We start from the raw sequence: 7,490 nt of genomic DNA, 5'->3' as shown, positions 1-7,490 counted from the left end.
CCACACAAGATCAAAACTTATTATTCCCCCCCACCCCCCCCACAAGATCAAAACTTATTATTCCCCCCACCCCCCCCCAACAAGATCAAAACTTATTATTCCCCCCACCCCCCCCCAACAAGATCAAAACTTATTATTCCCCCCCACACAAGATCAAAACTTATTATTCCCCCCCACCCCCCCCACACAATATCAAAACTTATTATTCCCCCCCACCCCCCCCCACACAAGATCAAAACTTATTATTCCCCCCACCCCCCCCACACACAAGATCAAAACTTATTATTCCCCCCACCCCCCCCCACAAGATCAAAACTTATTATTCCCCCCACCCCCCCCAACAAGATCAAAACTTATTATTCCCCCCCCCAACAAGATCAAAACTTATTATTCCCCCCACCCCCCCCCAACACAAGATCATAACTTATTATTCCCCCCACCCCCCCCCACACACAAGATCAAAACTTATTATTCCCCCCACCCCCCCCAACAAGATCAAAACTTATTATTCCCCCCCACCCCCCCCAACAAGATCAAAACTTATTATTCCCCCCACCCCCCCCCAACAAGATCAAAACTTATTATTCCCCCCCCACCCCCCCCCAACAAGATCAAAACTTATTATCCCCCCCACCCCCCCCACACACAAGATCAAAACTTATTATTCCCCCCCCCCAACAAGATCAAAACTTATTATTCCCCCCACCCCCCCCACACACAAGATCAAAACTTATTATTCCCCCCCCCCCAACAAGATCAAAACTTATTATTCCCCCCCACCCCCCCCACAAGATCAAAACTTATTATTCCCCCCACCCCCCCCAACAAGATCAAAACTTATTATTCCCCCCACCCCCCCCAACAAGATCAAAACTTATTATTCCCCCCACCCCCCCCACACAAGATCAAAACTTATTATTCCCCCCCCACCCCCCCCCAACAAGATCAAAACTTATTATTCCCCCCACCCCCGCCACACAAGATCAAAACTTATTATTCCCCCCCACCCCCCCCACAAGATCAAAACTTATTATTCCCCCCACCCCCCCCAACAAGATCAAAACTTATTATTCCCCCCCACCCCCCCCACAAGATCAAAACTTATTATTCCCCCCACCCCCCCCCAACAAGATCAAAACTTATTATTCCCCCCACCCCCCCAACAAGATCAAAACTTATTATTCCCCCCACCCCCCCCCCCAACAAGATCAAAACTTATTATTCCCCCCACCCCCCCACACAAGATCAAAACTTATTATTCCCCCCACCCCCCCCCCAACAAGATCAAAACTTATTATTCCCCCCACCCCCCCCAACAAGATCAAAACTTATTATTCCCCCCACCCCCCCCCCCAAGATCAAAACTTATTATTCCCCCCACCCCCCCCCAACAAGATCAAAACTTATTATTCCCCCCACCCCAACAAGATCAAAACTTATTATCCCCCCACCCCCCCCACACAAGATCAAAACTTATTATTCCCCCCACCCCCCCCCAACAAGATCAAAACTTATTATTCCCCCCACCCCCCCCCAACAAGATCAAAACTTATTATTCCCCCCACCCCAACAAGATCAAAACTTATTATTCCCCCCCCCCAACAAGATCAAAACTTATTATCCCCCCACCCCCCCCCACACAAGATCAAAACTTATTATTCCCCCCACCCCCCCCCAACAAGATCAAAACTTATTATTCCCCCCACCCCCCCCAACAAGATCAAAACTTATTATTCCCCCCACCCCCCCCCCAACAAGATCAAAACTTATTATTCCCCCCACCCCCCCCAACAAGATCAAAACTTATTATTCCCCCCCCCCAACAAGATCAAAACTTATTATTCCCCCCACCCCCCCCCAACGAGATCAAAACTTATTATTCCCCCCACCCCCCCCCCAACAAGATCAAAACTTATTATTCCCCCCACCCCCCCACACAAGATCAAAACTTATTATTCCCCCCACCCCCCCCCCAACAAGATCAAAACTTATTATTCCCCCCACCCCCCCCCAACAAGATCAAAACTTATTATTCCCCCCACCCCCCCCCCCAAGATCAAAACTTATTATTCCCCCCACCCCCCCCCAACAAGATCAAAACTTATTATTCCCCCCACCCCAACAAGATCAAAACTTATTATCCCCCCACCCCCCCCACACAAGATCAAAACTTATTATTCCCCCCACCCCCCCCCAACAAGATCAAAACTTATTATTCCCCCCACCCCCCCCCAACAAGATCAAAACTTATTATTCCCCCCACCCCAACAAGATCAAAACTTATTATTCCCCCCCCCAACAAGATCAAAACTTATTATCCCCCCACCCCCCCCACACAAGATCAAAACTTATTATTCCCCCCACCCCCCCCCAACAAGATCAAAACTTATTATTCCCCCACCCCCCCCCCCACACAAGATCAAAACTTATTATTCCCCCCACCCCCCCCCAACAAGATCAAAACTTATTATTCCCCCCACCCCCCCCCCAACAAGATCAAAACTTATTATTCCCCCCACCCCCCCCAACAAGATCAAAACTTATTATTCCCCCCCCCCAACAAGATCAAAACTTATTATTCCCCCCACCCCCCCCCAACGAGATCAAAACTTATTATTCCCCCCACCCCCCCCCAACAAGATCAAAACTTATTATTCCCCCCACCCCCCCCCACACAAGATCAAAACTTATTATTCCCCCCACCCCCCCCCCAACAAGATCAAAACTTATTATTCCCCCCACCCCCCCCACACAAGATCAAAACTTATTATTCCCCCCACCCCCCCCCACACAAGATCAAAACTTATTATTCCCCCCACCCCCCCCAACAAGATCAAAACTTATTATTCCCCCCACCCCCCCCCCACAACAAGATCAAAACTTATTATTCCCCCCACCCCCCCCAACAAGATCAAAACTTATTATTCCCCCCCCCCCAACAAGATCAAAACTTATTATTCCCCCCCCACCCCCCCCAACAAGATCAAAACTTATTATTCCCCCCACCCCCCCCACACAAGATCAAAACTTATTATTCCCCCCACCCCCCCCCACAAGATCAAAACTTATTATTCCCCCCCACCCCCCCCAACAAGATCAAAACTTATTATTCCCCCCCACCCCCCCCAACAAGATCAAAACTTATTATTCCCCCCACCCCCCCCCACACAAGATCAAAACTTATTATTCCCCCCACCCCCCCCACACAAGATCAAAACTTATTATTCCCCCCACCCCCCCCACACAAGATCAAAACTTATTATTCCCCCCACCCCCCCAGATCAAAACTTATTATTCCCCCCACCCCCCCCAGATCAAAACTTATTATTCCCCCCACCCCCCCCAACAAGATCAAAACTTATTATTCCCCCCACCCCCCCACACACAAGATCAAAACTTATTATTCCCCCCCCCACAAGATCAAAACTTATTATTCCCCCCCCCAACAAGATCAAAACTTATTATTCCCCCCCCCCACACACAAGATCAAAACTTATTATTCCCCCCACCCCCCCCCACACAAGATCAAAACTTATTATTCCCCCCACCCCCCCCCAACAAGATCAAAACTTATTATTCCCCCCACCCCCCCCAAGATCAAAACTTATTATTCCCCCCCCCAACACAAGATCAAAACTTATTATTCCCCCCCCCAACAAGATCAAAACTTATTATTCCCCCCCCCACAAGATCTAAACTTATTATTCCCCCCCACCCCCCCCAACAAGATCAAAACTTATTATTCCCCCCCCCAACAAGATCAAAACTTATTATTCCCCCCACCCCCCCCACACAAGATCAAAACTTATTATTCCCCCCCCAACAAGATCAAAACTTATTATTCCCCCCACCCCCCCCCACACAAGATCAAAACTTATTATTCCCCCCACCCCCCCCCAACAAGATCAAAACTTATTATTCCCCCCCCCACCCCCCCCACAAGATCAAAACTTATTATTCCCCCCACCCCCCCCAACAAGATCAAAACTTATTATTCCCCCCACCCCCCCCCCCCACAAGATCAAAACTTTTTATTCCCCCCACCCCCCCCACAAGATCAAAACTTTTTATTCCCCCCACAAGATCAAAACTTATTATTCCCCCCCCACCCCCCCCAGATCAAAACTTATTATTCCCCCCCACCCCCCCCCACAAGATCAAACCTTATTATTCCCCCCACCCCCCCACAAGATCAAAACTTATTATTCCCCCCCCCCCAACAAGATCAAAACTTATTATTCCCCCCCCCAACAAGATCAAAACTTATTATTCCCCCCACCCCCCCCAACAAGATCAAAACTTATTATTCCCCCCACCCCCCCCACACAAGATCAAAACTTATTATTCCCCCCACCCCCCCCACACAAGATCAAAACTTATTATTCCCCCCACCCCCCCCCAACAAGATCAAAACTTATTATTCCCCCCACCCCCCCCACACAAGATCAAAACTTATTATTCCCCCCACCCCCCCCAACAAGATCAAAACTTATTATTCCCCCCCACCCCCCCCCAACAAGATCAAAACTTATTATTCCCCCCCACCCCCCCACACACAAGATCAAAACTTATTATTCCCCCCCACCCCCCCCACACACAAGATCAAAACTTATTATTCCCCCCACCCCCCCCACACACAAGATCAAAACTTATTATTCCCCCCCACCCCCCCCACACACAAGATCAAAACTTATTATTCCCCCCACCCCCCCCAACAAGATCAAAACTTATTATTCCCCCCCACCCCCCCCACAAGATCAAAACTTATTATTCCCCCCACCCCCCCCACAAGATCAAAACTTATTATTCCCCCCACCCCCCCCAACAAGATCAAAACTTATTATTCCCCCCACCCCCCACACACAAGATCAAAACTTATTATTCCCCCACCCCCCCCCACACACAAGATCAAAACTTATTATTCCCCCCACCCCCCCCAACAAGATCAAAACTTATTATTCCCCCCACCCCCCCCCCCAACAAGATCAAAACTTATTATTCCCCCCACCCCCCCACACAAGATCAAAACTTATTATTCCCCCCACCCCCCCCCACACAAGATCAAAACTTATTATTCCCCCCCCCAACAAGATCAAAACTTATTATTCCCCCCACCCCCCCCCACACAAGATCAAAACTTATTATTCCCCCCCCCAACAAGATCAAAACTTATTATTCTCCCCACCCCCCACACACAAGATCAAAACTTATTATTCCCCCCACCCCCCCCAACAAGATCAAAACTTATTATTCCCCCCACCCCACACACAAGATCAAAACTTATTATTCCCCCCACCCCCCCCCACACACAAGATCAAAACTTATTATTCCCCCCACCCCACACACAAGATCAAAACTTATTATTCCCCCCACCCCCCCCAACAAGATCAAAACTTATTATTCCCCCCACCCCCCCCAACAAGATCAAAACTTATTATTCCCCCCCCAACCCCCACACACAAGATCAAAACTTATTATTCCCCCCACCCCCCCCACACACAAGATCAAAACTTATTATTCCCCCCCACCCCCCCCCACACACAAGATCAAAACTTATTATTCCCCCACCCCCCCCCAACAAGATCAAAACTTATTATTCCCCCCACCCCCCCCCAACAAGATCAAAACTTATTATTCCCCCCACCCCCCCCAAGATCAAAACTTATTATTCCCCCCACCCCCCCCCAACAAGATCAAAACTTATTATTCCCCCCACCCCCCCCCAACAAGATCAAAACTTATTATTCCCCCCCACCCCCCCCAACAAGATCAAAACTTATTATTCCCCCCCACCCCCCCCCACAAGATCAAAACTTATTATTCCCCCCCACCCCCCCACAAGATCAAAACTTATTCCACCCCCCCCCAAGATCATAACGTATTCCTCTCCCCCTTTCAGGAACTCAGCAAAAATGATCCCCCCCCCCGTAGATTCCCTTGTGATCCCCCACCCCCAGGAACTCTTCACAATAATCCTCTGCAGGAACTCTGTTCAAACTTACCATCCATCCCCTCCAACTCCAAAGATTGACTCCTTACTGTCTTTTCCCTCATTCCACCCCCTCCCCCCCAAAAGAACTCAGAGTCACAGAGACGTACAGCACAGAAACAGACCCTTCGGCCCGACCCCGTCCGTGCTGACCCAGATATCCCTAACCTAATCCAGTCCCTGTTCCCCAGCACTCGGCCCCATCTCCCTCTAACCCCTTCCTGTTCCTGTCCCCCATCCAGATGCCTTTTAAATGCTGTCATTGTACCAGCCCCCACCACTTCCTCTGGCAGCTCCTCCCACACACGCACCACCCTCTGGGGGAAAAAGTTACCCCTCGGGTCCCTTTCCCCCCCTCTCACCTAAAACCTACCCTCCTCTAGTTCTGGACTCCCCCCACCCCAGGGGGGGAAAAGACCTTGTCTATTTACCCCCCTCGTGATGTTATAAACCTCTATAAGGTCACCCCTCACCCTCCGACGCTCCGGGGAAAACAGCCCCCAGCCTGTCCCAGCCTCTCCCTGTAGCTCAAACCCTCCAACATCCTTGTCAATCTTTTCCGAACCCCTTCCACAACATCCTTCCTGTAGCAGGGAGACCGGGATTGAACACAATATTCCAACAGGGGCCCCCTAACCCAATGTCCTGTCCAGCCACAACACGACCTCCCCAACTCCTGTGCTCAATACTCTGACCAATAAAGGGAAGCGTACCCAACGCCTCCGACACTATCCTATCTTCGAAACCCCAGACCCACTCCGATAGACTCCAATCTGTGTGACCCAGACCAGGGAATGCAATGAAAACGAATCCGGGATCGAGGGCCTAACGATGGACCTGAATCCGTTGTCAATTCTTGGGAAACCCCAGCTGGGGCACTCATGTCCTTCAGGGGAGGAAACCGCGACCCATTCCTGGTCCGACCCGCACGTCCGTGACCCCAGCCCCACAGCAACGCGGTCGGCTTTCAACTGGGTAAAAACAATGACTGCAGAGGCGTGGAAACCAGAGTCCAGATCAAGGGTGGTGCTGGAAGAGCGCAGCAGGTTGAGGCAGCGTCCGAGGAGCAGGGGAAAGAAAAAAAAAAAATCGACGTTTCGGGGCAAAAGTCCTTCATCAGGAACAGGCACCTTCCCCCCCCCCACCCCCTACCCCCACCACCGAATGATGTTTTTAAATAAATCCCAGGGACACAGTTCAAATCTTATCGTCCCCACTGCTGCCTCACAGCGCCTGAGACCCGGGTTCAATTCCCGACTCGGGCGACTGACTGTGTGGAGTTTGCACGTTCTCCCCGTGTCTGCGTGGGTTTCCTCCGGGTGCTCCGACTTCCTCCCACAGTCCAAAAAGATGTGCAGGTCAGGTGAATTGGCCATGCTAAATTGCCCGTAGTGTTAGGTAAGGGGTAGATGTAGGGGTATGGGTGGGTTGCGCTTCGGCGGGGCGGTGTGGACTTGTTGGGCCGGAGGGCCTGTTTCCACACTGTAAGTAATCGAATACC

The sequence above is a fragment of the Chiloscyllium punctatum genome, chromosome 43 (genome assembly GCF_047496795.1).
Source record: "Chiloscyllium punctatum isolate Juve2018m chromosome 43, sChiPun1.3, whole genome shotgun sequence".
Taxonomy (NCBI): domain Eukaryota; kingdom Metazoa; phylum Chordata; class Chondrichthyes; order Orectolobiformes; family Hemiscylliidae; genus Chiloscyllium; species Chiloscyllium punctatum.
The sequence above is the reverse complement of the archived record's forward strand: the minus strand, read 5'-3'. Positions refer to the sequence as shown.